The sequence below is a fragment of the Tamandua tetradactyla genome, chromosome 12 (assembly GCF_023851605.1).
Source record: "Tamandua tetradactyla isolate mTamTet1 chromosome 12, mTamTet1.pri, whole genome shotgun sequence".
NCBI classification, from domain to species: domain Eukaryota; kingdom Metazoa; phylum Chordata; class Mammalia; order Pilosa; family Myrmecophagidae; genus Tamandua; species Tamandua tetradactyla.
The window spans coordinates 73,827,674-73,845,364 of record NC_135338.1 but is presented as its reverse complement, the minus strand read 5'-3'; the positions used below and the strand labels follow the sequence as shown (position 1 = coordinate 73,845,364).

The window sequence follows — 17,691 nt, the reverse complement described above, 5'->3', positions numbered from 1 at the left end:
CAAAAACCCGGAAAAATCCACAACAAAACTACTAGAGCTAATAAATGAGTACAGCAAAGTAGCAGGTTACAAGATCAACATTCAAAAATCTGTAGCATTTCTATACACGAGCAATGAACAAGCTGAGGGGGAAATCAAGAAACGAATTCCATTTACAATTGCAACTAAAAGAATAAAGTACTTAGGAATAAATTTAACTAAAGAGACAAAAGACCTATTCAAAGAAAACTACAAAAAAACTGTTAAAAGAAATCACAGAAGACCTAAATAGATGGAAGGGCATACCATGTTCATGGATTGGAAGACTAAATATAGTTAAGATGTCAATCCTACCTAAATTGATTTACAGAGTCAACGCAATACCAATCAAAATCCCAACAACTTATTTTTCGGAAATAGAAAAACCAATAAGGAAATTTATCTGGAAGGGCAGGGTGCCCTGAATTGCTAAAAGTATCTTGAGGGAAAAAAATGAAGCTGGAGGTCTCGAGCTGCTGGACTTTAAGGCATATTATGAAGCCACAGTGGTCAAAACAGCATGGTATTGGCATAAAGATAGATATATCAACCAATGGAATCGAATAGAGTGCTCAGATATAGACTCTCTCATCTATGGACATTTGATCTTTGATAAGGCAGTCAAGCCAACTCACCTGGGGCAGCACAGTCTCTTCAATAAATGGTGCCTACAGAACTGGATATCCATATGCAAAAGAATGAAAGAGGACCCATATCTCACACCCTATACAAAAGTTAACTCAAAATGGATCAAAGATCTAAACATTGGGTCTAAGACCATAAAACAGTTAGAGGAAAATGTAAGGAGATATCTTATGAAACTTACAAATGGAGGCGGTTTTATGGATCTTTTTAAACCTAAAACAAGAGCACTGAAGAAGGAAATAAATAAATGTGAGCTCCTCAAAATTAAACACTTTTGTGCATCAAAGAACTTCATCAAGAAAGTAGAAAGACAGCCTACACAATGGGAGACAATATTTGGAAATGACATATCAGATAAAGGTCTAGTATCCAGAATTTATGAAGAGATTGTTCAACTCAACAACAAAAAGACAGCCAACCCAATTGCAAAATGGGAAAAAGACTTGAACAGACACCTCTCAGAAGAGGAAATACAAATGGCCAAAAGGCACATGAAGAGATGCTCAATGTTCCTGGCCATTAGAGAAATGCAAATCAAACCCACAATGAGATATCATCTCACACCCACCAGAATGGCCATTATCAACAAAACAGAAAATGACAAGTGCTGGAGAGGATGCGGAGAAAGAGGCACACTTATCCACTGTTGGTGGGAATGTCAAATGGTGCAACCACTGTGGAAGGCAGTTTGGCGGTTCCTCAAAAAACTGAATATAGAATTGCTATATGACCCAGCAATACCATTGCTAGGTATCTACTCAAAGGACTCAAGGGCAAAGACACAAATGGACATTTGCACACCAATGTTTATAGCAGCATTATTTACAATTGCAAAGAGATGGAAACAGCCAAAATGTCCATCAACAGAGGAGTGGCTAAACAAACTGTGGTATATACATACGATGGAATATTATGCAGCTTTAAGACAGAATAAACTTATGAAGCATGTAATAACATGGATGGACCTAGAGAACATTATGCTGAGTGAGACTAGCCAAAAATTAAAGGACAAATACTGTATGGTCCCACTGATGTGAACTGACAGAGAATAAACTTGAAATATGTCATTGATAACAGAGACCATCAGGAGTTAGAAACAGGGTAAGATAATGGGTAATTGGAGCTGAAGGGATACAGAATGTGCATCAGGACTAGATACAAAAACTCAAAAATGGACAGCACAATACTACCTAATTGTAATGTAATTATGTTAAAATACTGAATGAAGCTGCATCTGAGCTATGGTTTTTTTTGTTGTTTGTTTGTTTTTTATATATATTTTTTGTATTTTTAATTTTTTTCTCTATATTATCATTTTATTTCTTTTTCTGTTGTCTTGCTATTTCTTTTTCTAAATCAATGCAAATGTACTAAGAAATGATGATCATACATCTATGTGATGATATTAAGAATTACTGATTGCATATGTAGAATGGAATGATTTCTAAATGTTGTGTTAGTTAATTTTTTTAATTAATAAAAAAAAATACAGTGATGAGACTGGACATTCTGTGTTTTTTTTTCCTGATTTTTGAGGAAAGCTTTCAGTATTTCCCCATTGAGGATGATGTTAGCTGTCACTTTTTTGTTTTCATGTTGAGGAAGTTCCCTTCTATTCCTATCCTTTGAAATGTTTTCATCAAGAAAGGATGTTGAATATTGTCAAATGTCAATCTAGATTGTCATGTGTTTTATTCTGCTTTAACGTAATTATATGGTGTATTACATTAATTGATTTTCTTGTATTGAACCACCCTTGCATACCTGGAATAAATCCCACTTGAACATGGGGTATAGTGCTTTTAAAGTGCTGCTGAATTCTGTTTGCAAGTATTTTTGTTGAGAATTTTTTCATCTATATTCATTAAATAGCTTGGTCTGTAATTTTCTTTTCTAATGCTATCTAACTGTGGCTTTGATATTAGGGTGATGTTGGCTTCATAGAATAAGTTAGGCAGCTTTGAGTTTTGAGCAGGATTGGTACTATCTCTTTCTTGAATGCTTGGTAGAATTCACATGTGAAGCCATCTGATCCTGGACTTTTCTTATTTGGGAACTTATTTTATTTCTTTGTTTCTGATTGGTTTGTTGAGGTCATCTTTTCTCAAGTCTGTGCTGGTTGTTCATGCCTTTCTAGGAAGTTGTCCATTTCATCTATATTTTCTAGTTTATTAGCATATTGTTGCTCATAGTAAACTCTCATTACCTCCTTTATTTCTGCAGGATCAGTGGTTATGTGTCCTCCATTTCTGATTTTATTTATTACTCTCCTCTTTTTTTTTTGTCAGCCTAGCTAAGGGTCCATCAATTTTATTGATTTTCTAAAACAACCAACTTCAGGTTTTGTTGATTTTCTCTATCATTTTCGTGTTTTCAGTTTCATTTATTTTTGCTCTACTCTTCATTATTTCTTTCCTCTTGTTTCTTTTGGGGTTACTTTGCTGTTCTTTCTCTAGTTCTTCCAAGTGAACTGTTAATTCCCTGAATTTTGCTCTTCTTTTTCTTAATATAGACATTTAAGGCAATACATTTCCCTCTCAATACAACCTTTGCTGCATCCCATAAATTTTGATTTATTGTATTTTCATTTTCATTTTCCATGAGATATTTACTGATTGATTTCTCTGAAATTTCTTTCTTGACCCACTGGTTGTTTAAAGTTTGTTGTTTAGCCTCCATATATTTGTGAATTCTCTGGCCCTCTGTCTGTTATTGATTTCCAACTTCATTCCACTATGATCTGAGAAACTGTTTTATATAACTTATAAATCTTTATAAATTTATTGAACTTGCTTTGTGATCCAGATTATGATCTATCCTTGAGTATGATCCATGAGTACTTGAGAATAAGGCATATCCTGTTGTTGTGGGGTGTAATATTCTCTAAATGTCTGTTAAATGTAATTTATTTATTGATATTCAAAATGTGTGTTTCCTTATTAATCCTCTGTCTGGAGTTCTATCTGTTAATGAGAGTGGGGAATTGAAGTCTCCAACTATTATGGTAGAGGTTTCTACTTGTCCCTTCCATGTTGTCAGTGTTTGCTCCATTTATTTTGGAGCACTCCTGCTTGGTGCATAAATATTTATGATTGTTATGTCTTCCTGTGGAATTGTTCTTCTTTATTTATACATAGTGTCCTTTATCTCTTTTAATTGTTTTCTATCTAAAGGCTAACTTATTGGATATCAGTATAGCTACCCCTGCTCTTCTCTGGTTGTTGTTTGCATAAAATGTCTTTTCCAAACCTTTCTCTTCATCCTATTTTTGTTCTTGTGTCTAAGTGAGTCTCCTGTAATCAGCATATAGATGGGTCCTGTTTATTAACCCATTCTGTCAGTCTGTGTCTTTTGATTGGTGAGTATAATCCATTAATAGTTAATGTTATTATTGTTTAAAGGCAGTACTTTCTTTACTATTTTGTCTTTTGGATTTTTTTTTTTTTACATGGGCAGGCACCGGGAAGTGAACCCAGGTCCTCTGGCATGGCAGGCAAGCATTCTTGCCTGCTGAGCCACTGTGGCCCTGTCTTTTGGATTTTATATGTCATATCTAAATTTCTTTTTTCTTTTTATCTTTACTGATAGTCTTCATTTCTACACTCTTCTCCAAACTTCTCTCCCCTGTCTTTCCCTATATGCCTGTAGTGTTCCCTTTAGTTTTTTTGTAGAGCTGGTCTTTTAATCACAAATTCTCTTGGTGCCTGTTTGTCTGAAAGTATTTTAATCTCCCTTTCATTTTGAATGGACAGTTTTGCTGGGTATAGAATTCTTGGTTGGCAGTTTTTCTCTTCCATTATCTTAAATATATCATACCACTGCTTTTTTTGCCTCCACGGTTTTTGCTGAGAAATCCACACATAGTCTTATTGAACTTCCCTTGTATATCATGGATTACTTTTCTCTTGCTGCCTTCAGAATTTGATCTTGGTTCTTGATATTTGACAATTTGATTAGTAAGTGTCTTGGATTATGTCTATTTGGATCTATTCTGTTTGGAGTACACTGCATTTGTATCTGTAATTTTATACCTTTCATAAGAAATGGGAAATTTTCAGTGATTATTTCCTCCATTAGTCTTTCTCTTCATTTTCCCTTCTCCTTCTGGGACACCCATAACATGTATATTCATGCGCTTCATGTTGTCATTCAGTTCCCTGAGACCCTGCTCATATTTTTCCATTCTTTTCCCTATATTTTCTTTCATGTGTCAGATTTCATATGACTTGCCCTCTAGTTAACTAATCCTTTCTTCTGCCTCTTCAAATCTATTGTCGCCATTGTTTTTTTTACATTTCTTTTATTGTGCCTTTCTTTCCCATAAGTTCTGCAGTTTGCATTTTCAGACTTTTGAGTTTTTCTTTATGTTTGCCCAGTGTCTTCTTTATATTTCCCCCAACTCATTGGTTTGATTTTTGATGAGATTTTCCATGTCTGTTTGAACATCCTAAACTAGTTATTTTAACTTGTATATTTCATTTGAATATTGGTTTGTTCCTTTGACTGGGCCATATCCAGTATGATTCATTTTCCCAGTATGACTCATTATTTTTTGCTGGTGTCTAGGCTTTTGGTTTCCTTAATTAGTTTATTCTGGAGGTTTTCACTTTTTTCCTTAGGGTTTTCTTGCTGGATGGTTTTTTTTCTCTGTCTATTCTTTGGCATTCAGTTCATCTTATTCTAGACCTCTAGCATAGGTTCTGTTTAACTATTCAGAATTTTTCAGTTCTTAGTTTTCTGTTTCTTGCCCTGCCTATATGGAGGCTTTTTTTTTTTTTTGAGGAGGGTCTCCTCAGATATTATTGAGCCCAGTCAGATTTTCCCAGACCAGACAGGCCCGCATCTCAGGAGGGGAGAGTATCCATTATCAAGTTTCCCTGAGGGTGAGACCCAGGAGGTTGTCAGACTTTGCTAAGAAGCATCTAGATCCTGCTTTTCCTATCCTGCCCAGCATGTGACACTTGTCAGCACACAGCTTCCCACCAGCATAAAGTTATGCAGTGCCTTTAATTTCAGTGGCCTCTCTTTGCCAGTGGTGTGGTTGAAACAGAAGCTGAGGTAGTAGGTGGACTTTGATTGCTTCTATTTTCCAGCCCATGGGGCCTGAATTTCCTGAAGGAGGGCCTCTACTTGAGGTGAGCCCCACTCCCTTTTCTTAGAGAAGATATACCCTTTAGGGAATTAACCTCCTTCTCCTGACTAGTTACTTTGTCTCTCAGACATGCCTTAATCCCACCCTTGCCTGGGGCAATGCTGGAGGCTGAGAGTGATTGCAGTTCTATCTAATGAGCTGTTAAGAAGTAAAGAAAAAAAAAAAGGCTTTTCAGAGCCAGACTGCTGCTCCCTGAGTTTGCCATCCAGAGCTCAATTTGATGCGTGGCCCTATGTGCCTTCTTTTCTTGGGGTCCTTCTCTTTTCCCATATTTTGTGCTCTCTAACCCAGAGAGCCTCTGGTTTTAAAAATTTTTTTCCATCAACCCCACCCCTTGTCTGCAAGGGCAAAAACCCCTTGTTCCTTTAGTGCTTAATCCAGTTTATCTTTGCTCAGTGCCTCTCTCCAGTAGTCAGAATTTATTAATTTACTCTGCAATTGGAGCTTGGGTGAGCTAAATCCTTGCTATTAATAAAGTCCATTTCCTTTCCCCTTGGGGGACCAGCCTGCCATTCCCATGGGGGAGGGTCCTCCACAGCTTGGCAGACTTACAGTTCTGTGTGAGATCTTAGCCATTCCACCCATTCCAGACTGGTGTACAGTGTGTGCCCAGTAACTGATGTCCCCTCAACAGTTTTTAATAACAGTTCCTAGGTATTTACTAGCTGCATTGGAGGACAAATTAAATTCCACACCTCAGTATGCTGCCATGTTGCCCTATCTCCTGAATCATGCTGTATTCACCATTTTAGCTTGTAATATTCTTTAAAGTAACCTAGTGTGAATCCTCCTACTTCATTTTTCCTTTTTAAAGAGATTTTTGACTATTTATAGCTCCTTACCCTTCAAAATAAATGCAATTATTGGCTTTCCCATTTCTGCAAAGTAGGCTTTTGGAATTTTTCTTAGTACTGCATTGAATGTGTAGATCAGTTTGGGTAGAATTGGCATCTTAATATCCTTTGGCATTCTAATCCATGAACATGGAATGTCTTTCCATTTATTCAGGTCTTCTTTGAGCTCTTTTAGCAATGTTTTATAGTTTTCTGTATATAGGTTCTTTATATCCTTGGTTAAATTTTTTCTTAAATATTTGATTTTTTTAATTGCTGTTTGGAATGCAATTTTTTCTTGATTTCCTCTTTAGATATATCATTCTAATGTATAAACACAACAGATTCTTGCAAGTTGATCATGTACCCTGCTATTTTGCTGAATTTATTATTAGTGCTAGTAGGTTTGCTGTGGCTTTCTGGGGATTTTTTTCTATGTATAGGATCATGTCATCTGCAAATAGGGAAAGTTTAAGGCTTCTTTTCCAGCAAAGGTGCTTTTAGTCTTTTTCTTGCTTAATTGATCTGGCTAGAACTTCCAGAACTCTGTTGATGGTGGTATCAGTGGTCATCCTTTGTAGTACTAAATTATAACAAATATACATTACGGATAGGCATAAGTAAGTCACATAGCTTTGGGTGGAACTTCACTTGGTTATTGCTATGTGAAATCTTCAGTTAAACTTTGACATTTTGAAAGAAGCTTTCCATATAAGGGTCTTCTGAATAGCAAGCTATAAAGATAAAGCAGAAGTTGTCATGAATCTAGAGTAGTGAGAGTTTTATAGAGGCAAGAGTTTTAGGCATTTCCAGTTCTATGCACAAATGTACTTGGGTGAAATTATTCGCAGGCCTTTTGTACAGATAATTCAGCATACTTTTATTTCCTCATTATTGTTCAAAATGATCTGTTTTCTTATAGGCAAACAGCCAACTTTCCTAACAGTTGTTTTCCACAACAGTCTGGTGTTCTTCATAGCTCACTCTTCAGGTGGAAATTAGATCACATCAAATGCCATCTCTTAAAGCACTGTTGGTGCTCAAGGAATGGTCAGGGCATAATAGGGCTGTTGAGAGAGCTTAACTTTCCTGTGGGAGAAAAGCCCTGTGATATATTCACAATAACCCAAGGAAAACTGGTGCTGGTATTGTTTCCCATATCTCTGGTGAAAGTGTCTTCTTAGATGTGCTTTTTTTTTTTTTAATGAATCCTTATATTTGAAGAAGACATCACCCATATATTCATAAGTTATCTTTATTCCATTCTTTGTAGTTCTGAAGAGTGGGAAATGCTGCTAGTCATTTTTTTTATATGGGCAGTCACTAGGTAATGAACCCAGGTCTCCAGCATGGCAGGTGAGAATTCTGCTGCTGAGCCACATTGCTCCACCCTACTAGTCTTTAGTTTTTTAGTTAGTTTTTTTTTCTTTGTTTGTAAAAATGTTTTTGTTTTTGTTTTTAACAAAAAAGTATTAACATTTGTGTTAGTTAGATTGTCAACTTGGCCAGGTGAGCATACCTAGTTCTGTCGCTGCAGACACAAGCCAATGGTATGTGAATCTCATCTGTTGCTAATTACATCTGCAGTCGGCTAGGAGGCGTGCCTGCTGCAATGAGTGATGTTTGACTTAATTGGCTGGTGCTTAAATGAGAGATTGCAACGTAGCACTGCTAAGCAGCTCAGCATTCCTCATCTCAGCACTAGCAGCTCAGCCCAGGCCTTTGGAGATGCAGAAAGAAGTCACCCCGGGGAAAGTTGTTGGAACCCAGGGGCCTGGAGAGAAGACCAGCAGAGACAATCCTGTGCCTTCCACGTAAGAAAGAGCCTCAGTGGAAAGTTAGCTGCCTTTCCTCTGAAGAACCAACAAAATAAATCCCCTTTTATTAAAAGCCAGTCCGTCTTTGGTGTGTTGCATTCCGGCAGCTAGCAAACCATAACAGATTTGGTACCAGGAGTGGGGTGCTGCTGCGGTTTGCAAATGCCAGATATGTTTGAATGGTGTTTTGGATGGCTTAAGGGAAGACTTTGGAGGAACTGTGAAAAGATTGATGGAGAAGTCCTGGAGGGCTTGAAGAGACTGTTGGTGTAAATGGAACCACTGCCAATCTTGGCAAAGGAGGACACAAAAGGGAAAAATTGGAGTTTGCAGAGTAAGAACCATAGAAGCTCGGGTCTGAAGCCAAGAAACCTCAGCCAGGAGAGTGGACCCACCCATATACATGGAGAGGGTGAGTTTACCCTGAAAGGCGAGGATGAGTCTCCCCTCTCGTTGCAGTGGAAGAGTTGTGCAGCTTCGGGCCTTGGAAAAGGCATAGCACGCTCCTTGGGGGACTGGGAGAGCCTGGTTGCCACCACATGGAGGTGTGCCTCCATGCCACCACACCACGTGTGCCCCAGAAATGGTAGAGAGCCCAGGGGTGGCCCTGATGCCTGGAGAGAGTGGAGCCCAGAGGTGGTCTCCTCAGTGTTTCCCGAGGTTGATTTGGAAAGAGGCAGGCTACTGCATAGGCCCTTGGAAGGGGTGGGACTGCCACTTTCTAAATCCGAAGGGTAAATGACTTTCAGACTTTGAGATCCCACGGTGCTTGCCCTGCAGGTTTTACATCTGTGTTTTTTCCAATTTCTACCTATGGAAATGACAATCTATATCCTGTGAATATCCTCCTTTGCATCTTGGCACCAGACAACTTGTTTTGAGATTCACAGGTCCACAGCAAGAGAATTTTTTACATCTGTTTAAGGTGATGTTTGAAGTTGCCAAGTTGACAAGGGGTGGACATGTGTTAGTTAGATTCAGTTGTCAACTTGGCCAGGTGAGCATACCTAGTTCTGTTGCTGCGGACACAAGCCAATGGTACGTGAATCTCATCTGTTGCTAATTACATCTGCAGTCGGCTAGGAGGCGTGCCTGCTGCAATGAGTGATGTTTGACTTAATTGGCTGGTGCTTAAATGAGAAATTGCAACGTAGCACTGCTAAGCAGCTCAGCATTCCTCATCTCAGCACTAGCAGCTCAGCCCAGGCCTTTGGAGATGCAGAAAGAAGTCACCCCGGGGAAAGTTGTTGGAACCCAGGGGCCTGGAGAGAAGACCAGCAGAGACAATCCTGTGCCTTCCACGTAAGAAAGAGCCTCAGTGGAAAGTTAGCTGCCTTTCCTCTGAAGAACCAACAAAATAAATCCCCTTTTATTAAAAGCCAGTCCGTCTCTGGTGTGTTGCGTTCCGGCAGCTAGCAAACCAGAACAACATTGAAACACCAAGACTGTCATTAACACTTGTACTGGTAGACGTTTTTCAATTAAAACACAGTAGTTATACTATCTATTTCTAGAGGGAACAATGACATGCCATTATTCAGAAAAATGACATTAAACAAATATGTATTTGTAAAATACTGTCCTAGAAATTATAGTAATATGAAAGTTCAATAAAAACATCAATTGTAGCATCAATTAAATGGCAGCAGTTAAACTAAAATGAAATCAATCAAAATTACTTTTAAAAAACAAAAACCCGAGTAGATGTGTTGCTATAATTGAAAATGGTCAAGGGACATTGACTTTGAAATCTGAATCAAACTTTGAGCCCTGAAGGTGGCAGTAAAGAACATCAGGGGCAAAAGGGCCACCTGGGGTAAACTTGGGCTTCAGCTCTACTTTCAACAATATTTCCCTGTTGTAATCATTTTCCTTTCTTAACTCACTGAGCTCTCTCAGTGGATCCAGCTTCCAGTCCCTTTGTTGAGCTTTCTTCTCATAGTATATAATTTGGTTATAACAGAAGGAAGTGGTTCTTTTCTTTGTCCAGTTATTTAGCCATCTTACTGTAGAGGTTGCACTTCTGACATGTGAAGACCATATTTCTATATACTTTGTTAGGTTGCTTGGTCATTTCTGGGCAGTAGTATTTCTCCACAATTGAATTTCAAGTTGTATTTCATTTTTTTGATGGTCCTCAGAAAATATTTGAGGTTTCATTTTGAACCTTCTCAATCTCATTTTTCAGCTGTTGATTCGTAGACTGCAAAGATGCTTGCTCATTCTAGAGATCTGTTATTTGCCCTGTAAGCTCTTCATTCATTTGATATTCTTCATATATTTGCTTAGCTATTTCTTGTTTTTCTCCTTCCAGCCTTTTAGAGGAAATGTTTATGTTCAAAATATTAATGAGTTTATTCAGATCAACTGCTAATTTTGATTGGCTCAATAATAACTGTTTCTTAATTCCCTCTTTTTGTCTAATACCAAGTTGCTATCACCCATGTGTCTCTAACATGATCAGGCAAATTTATAATCATCAGCACAGTTACAGTGAGAGATTTTATCTGACTCTCTTTTTCCTCCATAACCTGTTTCATTCTTGCATTGGCGTTTTCAAACACTTTTATATTTTCCTGCAATTCTTGTATCCTTTGCTTCCATCCCAGTTTTTTTGGCATCCCTTGTAGATTTTCCCGAGTTTTTCCTTTGCACCATCTATAATTTTCTTCTGAAGGTGTTCTTCAGTCACCTGAGATGCTTTTAAAATCTTTTTCACATCAGCCATGTGAGATTGGAGAGATTCTGCTGCTGTATATGGTGACCAAATCTGTTCTTGAAGGTGAAACATTATCACTCTATGAGATGAAAGTTTAGGAGGTTTGCACTTCTGTTCTTTTTCCACAAGGTCTACTATATCTTCAAGTGAAAAGCTGTTCAGATTTTAGCTTAGGGCTGCCAAATAGAGTCTATAATGTCAGAGAACCGGCCTCCTCCACCTAGACCACAGGGGCTGCATAGGCTGCTGTCATCAGGGCAGTCTCAAAGATTTTATAATATTCTTCAACGCAGGTGGAAATACTGTGGGCTAGCTCTTTTTATCTCCTGACAGCATGCTGGCATTTTACTATAAGAATAAACATAGCATTTTTATGGACTCCCGTGTCCACACTCCTGAGTTGGCTTATTTTCCTAACTTAGAGTCTCCTTCTGCCTTTGGGAAGCATAGTCCTGCATGCAAAGGTCACAAGGAGCTCCTTCTCACGAACGTTCCCTTTTCCCTGTTTAGTCAAGCCAGGTTGGGACAGAGGACTGCAGGGTCTCACCAAAAATATCAACTAACAGACCTGGCTTTCAATCATAAGATCTCAGGAGAAATCCACTGGAACTGTCAAATCTTAAAATTTCATGGATTTTCTATGGAATCACTTTGTGCCCCTCCAATCCAAGCCTTCCAGGATGAGGGAGTCTCTTCTTCCAGGGGTGGCTGGGTGACCTAATCTCCTTCCCTCCAGTGGCCCTGCTGTTTTCAGCACATGCCTCCCAAGTTTGCCTTCAGAAGTGAGCCTCTGCAGAGGGAGTGGTCTTTGCAGTTGAATTTGACACCTTTTATTTTACTGGTTTCAAATGGCTCCACAGATCCTTTCGTGCACCTCTGGTGTTTTCCTCTGCATCTCCCAATGTCTGTCTATTTTGGCTCCCAATGGCTCCAGTAAACTAATCAAGACCCACCTTAAGTGGGGGGGGGGGGGTCACACCTCCATGAAAATAATGTAATCCAAAGGTCATGCTGCAGTTGGGCACCTCACATCTCCGTGGAAGTAATCTAATCAAGAAGTCCCACCCTATAATATTAGATCAGGATTAAAAGAACATGAATTTTCTGGGGTACATAACAGTTACAAACCAGTACATGTATGTAAAATGATGTCTCATTCTCCTTTTGATTTGCATTTCTGCAATAGCCAGTGATGATGTGCATCTTTTCATGTGCTTTTAGCCACTTGTACATCCTCATTGGAGAAATGTCTATACAAGTCTTTTGCCTGCTTTTAAATTGAGTTGTCATTTTATTGTTTAGTTGTACAATTTCTTAATAGATTGTAGATATTAACCCCTTAGGATATTAACCCTAATATGGGGTTTTTTAAAAAAATATTTGAAAATATTTTTTCAAATATTTTCTCCCATTCAGTAGGTTTTATTTTCACTTTTATGACAAAGTCCTTTGGAAGAGTATGAGCAGAATTGGTATTAAATCTTTTTGGAATGATTGGTAGCATTGATCTTTGAAGTAATATGATCCTGGGTTTTCTTTGCTGGGAATTTTTTTTAAATGCTGTTTTATTGAGATCTATTCACAACACCACAGAAACCATCTGATGTATACAATCACTGGTTCACAGTATCATCACGTAATTTTGCATACATCCATATGATCAAATTTAGAACATTTTCATTACTCCAGAAAAGAAATAAAAATATAAAAGAGAACCCTGGCCCCTTGTCTCCGCGGCTCCTCTCCTCAGTCCGCCCGGGGAGGAGGAGGAGGAGCGGGACCAGCCGCCGCCGCCGTCGTCCCAGCCTCGCCCCGCGCACCTGAACTCGCCGCGCCGCTCCGGGTCCCCGCACCGCGGCCCGCGCGCCCCGCGCTCCGGGCGTCCGGCCCGAGCGCAGCGCTGCGTCTGTGCCCCGGTGGGGCGCGTCCCCCGGGCCGCCTCCCGCTCTCCCGCGGCTCGCGTGGCCGCGCCTTTGTGTGCGGCGGCCGCGGCGCCCCTCCAGCCCCGAGTCCCGCGCGCCGCCCCTGGGCGCCCCCGGCCGGCCGCCCCCGACGGTGGATCTAGCGGCTGAGAGGAGGCGGGCACCGGTCCCCGAGAGTCCCAGCCCCGGCTCCCGGTTCCGGGCCCGGCTCCGGCATGGATGTGAGGTTCTACCCCGCGGCGGCCGGGGACCCCGCCGGCCTGGACTTCGCGCAGTGCCTGGGGTACTACGGCTGCAGCAAGTTTGGAAATAACCACAACTACGTGAACATGGCTGAGGCAAACAACGCTTTCTTTGCTGCCAGTGAGCAGACTTTCCATACGCCAAGCCTCGGGGATGAAGAATTTGAAATCCCACCTATCACACCTCCTCCAGAGTCAGAGCCCTCCCTGGGTGTGCCGGATGTACTGCTACCCTTTCAAGGCCTCAGTGACCCTTTGCCCTCCCAGGGAAGTGAATTTACACCCCAGTTTCCCCCGCAAAGCCTGGATCTTCCTTCCATTACTATCTCAAGAAACCTCGTGGACCAAGATGGCGTGCTTCATAGCAGTGGGTTGCATATGGATCCAAGCCACACACAGGTCTCCCAGTACCGCCAGGATCCCTCTTTGCTCATGAGGACCATTGTCCACATGACGGATGCTGCTCGCTCCGGGATCATGCCTGCTGCCCAGCTCACCACCATCAATCAGTCTCAGCTCAGTGCCCAGCTGGGGCTGAATTTGGGAGGTGCCAGTATGCCCCACACATCTCCTTCACCTCCGGCAAGCAAATCAGCAACTCCATCCCCTTCCAGCTCCATCAATGAAGAGGATGCTGATGAATCCAACAGAGCCATTGGAGAGAAAAGAGCTGCTCCAGATTCTGGCAAGAAGCCCGAGACTCCAAAGAAAAAGAAAAAGAAAGATCCCAATGAGCCACAGAAGCCAGTGTCAGCATATGCCCTGTTTTTTAGAGACACACAGGCTGCAATTAAAGGTCAAAACCCCAATGCAACCTTTGGGGAGGTCTCAAAAATCGTAGCATCTATGTGGGATAGCCTTGGAGAAGAACAAAAGCAGGTAAGGTGTATAAAAGGAAAACAGAAGCTGCCAAAAAAGAATACCTAAAGGCCCTGGCTGCATACAGGGCCAGCCTGGTTTCCAAGGCTGCTGCCGAATCTGCAGAAGCCCAGACCATTCGCTCTGTTCAGCAGACCTTGGCGTCGACCAATCTGACATCCTCCCTCCTTCTCAACACTCCACTGTCTCAACATGGAACAGTGTCGGCATCACCTCAGACTCTTCAACAATCGCTCCCTCGGTCCATCGCTCCCAAACCCTTAACCATGAGACTCCCCATGAACCAGATTGTCACATCCGTCACCATTGCAGCCAACATGCCATCGAACATTGGGGCTCCACTGATAAGCTCCATGGGAACCACCATGGTTGGCTCAGCATCCTCCACTCAAGTGAGCCCTTCAGTGCAAACCCAGCAGCATCACATGCAGTTGCAGCAGCAGCAACAGCAGCAGCAACAGCAGATCCAGCAGATGCAGCAGCAGCAACTCCAGCAGCACCAAATGCATCAGCAAATCCAGCAGCAGATGCAGCAGCAGCATTTTCAACACCATATGCAGCAGCACCTGCAGCAGCAGCAGCAGCATCTTCAGCAGCAAATCAACCAACAGCAGCTGCAGCAGCAGCTGCAGCAGCATATGCAGCTGCAGCAGCTGCAGCACATGCAACACCAGTCCCAGCCTTCTCCTCGGCAGCACTCCCCCGCCACTTCCCAGATAACGTCCCCCATACCTGCCATTGGGAGCCCCCAGCCAGCCTCTCAGCAACACCAGTCGCAAATACAGTCTCAGACACAGACTCAAGTATTATCGCAGGTCAGTATTTTCTGAAGACACTGGCAGCAGATGGATTTGCGTGCATCGAGGAGGGTGGCATAGGAGGGTAAACCATATGTGGCTGAAGCCTGTAAGTTGGTATTGGTTATGCAGAACTGCGTAACAGATCAAACGGTCTTCTCAAGTGTCTATTAGATAGGCAATAAGAGAACTACAGTGTAGCTGGATATCATCTTTTAGCTGACGATAAATCACTTTGTTTTTAAGCAAGAAAAGCTGTGCTCTTTTATGTGATGCCTTTTTTTTATTTATTCAGGCTATACCTACAATATGTGAATCAAACCGTTTAATGAATCCTGGGACATACTGATGACTCTTAACTGGCCTCTCTGAGTTGTAGAAAATGGCCTTATTTCTCCAGAAGTGACTAAGCCACACTTCAAGGCTCTCTGAACTTCTGAAGCCCTAAAAATAAAAAGCACAGTTGTAACTACCTGAAATACGAAGATTCAGTTTCATACAAACATTTGTATGACATGAATAGTTGATGGCATTTTTTTTGTCATGAAAAAAATAATGTAAATCACAGACTTTTGCCAAAGCTCTTATTTTTTTTCCTAAATCCAGAAAAAAAAATTGCAAGTGATTAGATTCAAATATTGACTCATTTTCACTTTTTATCCATGACTTCTCCAAAACAAACCACAATATATGTTGTAACAATATCTATGACCACGGTTAGCCCATTATATTCATTCCAATTAGAAGAAAAGAAATGTGAATATTATATTCTGTGTTTTGAGTGACAAGTTTCGAAAAATAAAAACACTGTATTTTTAAAAGGGAAATGCACTTAAATGAAAACAGTTATTACAAAAGTTAAGATTTAAAAAAAAAGCAAGAGTTTTTATTATGATGTAATACTGGTAGAATATTTAAAAGGAGCACCACATCTGAATAATCAGTGTAAATATTTTCTTTCAAACTTGTAAGTTTTCATATTATGTGTTGTAAAGTTTTCATAAACAAGGCTTTAACGTAAACACTGGTGACATAAACCATCCATTGCTGCGTTGCTTATTGTGTTTTTATGCTGTTTTATACTTTTTTATGAGTTATGATAGCAGCAATTAAGTTGTTTGTATTTTGCTTAACTAAAACAAAAATGCTTTTATCTTGCTATAGAATAAACACATTTCAGTAAAAACTGTGGACTGTATTTTGATGCAACAACAAGGAAACTGTTCACTTTTCAAATAAAATGACATGTCAAATTTCAAAAAAAAAAAAAAGAAAAAGAGAACCCTAATTCTCCCATACCCTTTATTTGCCCTCCACCCCCATTATTGACTCATAGTGGTGCTTTTGTTACTGTTGATGGAAGAATATTAAAATATTACTGTTAACTATAGTCCATAGTTTGCAATAGGTACATTTTTCCCATATACCCCTCTTTTGTATAGTGTCATACATTTGATCTAATTCATGAAAGAACTTTTTTTATATGTATACAGTTAGTTAGTACAGTCATTGTCCACCACAAGATTCACTATTTATACACTCCCATGTTTTAACCTCCAGATTTCCTTCTGGTGACATACGTGACTCTAAACTTCCCCTTTCCACCACACTCATACATGCTGGGAGGTTTTTGATGACCATTTCAGTCTCTTTCCTTGTCATTGGTCTGTTGATGTCATCTATCTCTTCTAGAGTCACAGTTTATATATTTCTATGATTTGTCCATTTCCTCTAGGTTACCTAATTGGCATATAGTTCATGTTACATTCCTATATTCATTTTTATTTCTGTTAGTGGATTGCCCCTTTTATTAATATAAAGCATCCTTTTTGTCTCATATAACAGCTTTTGATATTGGTATGGCTATTCCCACTTTTTTTTTGTTAATGTTGGCATGGAATATATTTTTTCATTCTTTAACTTTCAAATTAAATGTGTCTTTGTGTGTAAGCCCAGTGTCTTGTAAACTACGTAGAGTTGGATCATGCTTCTTTATCCATTCTGCCAATCTTTGCCTTTTGTTTGGAGAGTTTAATCAATTAGCATTAACTGGTAATATGTTCAGCCATTTTGCCCTTTTGTTTTTATGTCGTATCTTTTTCTTGTCTCTCTTTTCCTACATTGCAACCTCGTTTTCTGTATACTTAGTGTTTTGTGCTATATCGGACTTAGTCCTTTCTCACTTCTGTTTCTGTATATTTTTTAGATACTTTCTTTGTAGTTACGTTAGGGTTTATATTGCACAACCTATATGAAATTAGCTTCAATAGCAAAGATATTCTTTGAAGCTTCATTTCTCCATACAACTGCAAGTCGCTCTCTCTGGTCTTTTCCTTTAAACCTTGTAGCACTCCCTTTAATAATTCTTATAAGGCGATTTGTCAAATTATATAATTCATGTGTTTATTAGGAGGTAATCACATCTGTTGAAAGTGAGGGGAGAGGTGAGAATGTGTGAGATTCAAAAACTATGCAGAAGTTTTGAAATATGTGTGAAGAATGGAAGAAAGATTTAATTAGAAAGATATCTTGTGACTTCTGGATGTATTAAAAATCTGCTAGGTATTAACTTTGTATTGAGGCCAGGAACAATATCCTAGTCATGTGTTCTGTCAAATGCAGTCATGGAAAAATACAGGTATTTGGAGTCACCTCTTCTTGGTGATT

The 17,691-nt window shown here is 39.9% G+C and overlaps 1 protein-coding gene and 1 pseudogene across 1 annotated transcript in view; both read left to right on the top strand.

The window, feature by feature from the left end:
- LOC143652370 (uncharacterized) overlaps positions 1-17,691 on the top strand; it is a 47,864-nt gene that overhangs the window by 14,594 nt on the left and 15,579 nt on the right. The gene's annotated exons all lie outside the window — the stretch shown is intronic.
- LOC143651597 (TOX high mobility group box family member 3 pseudogene) lies at positions 13,221-16,268 on the top strand (annotated as a pseudogene).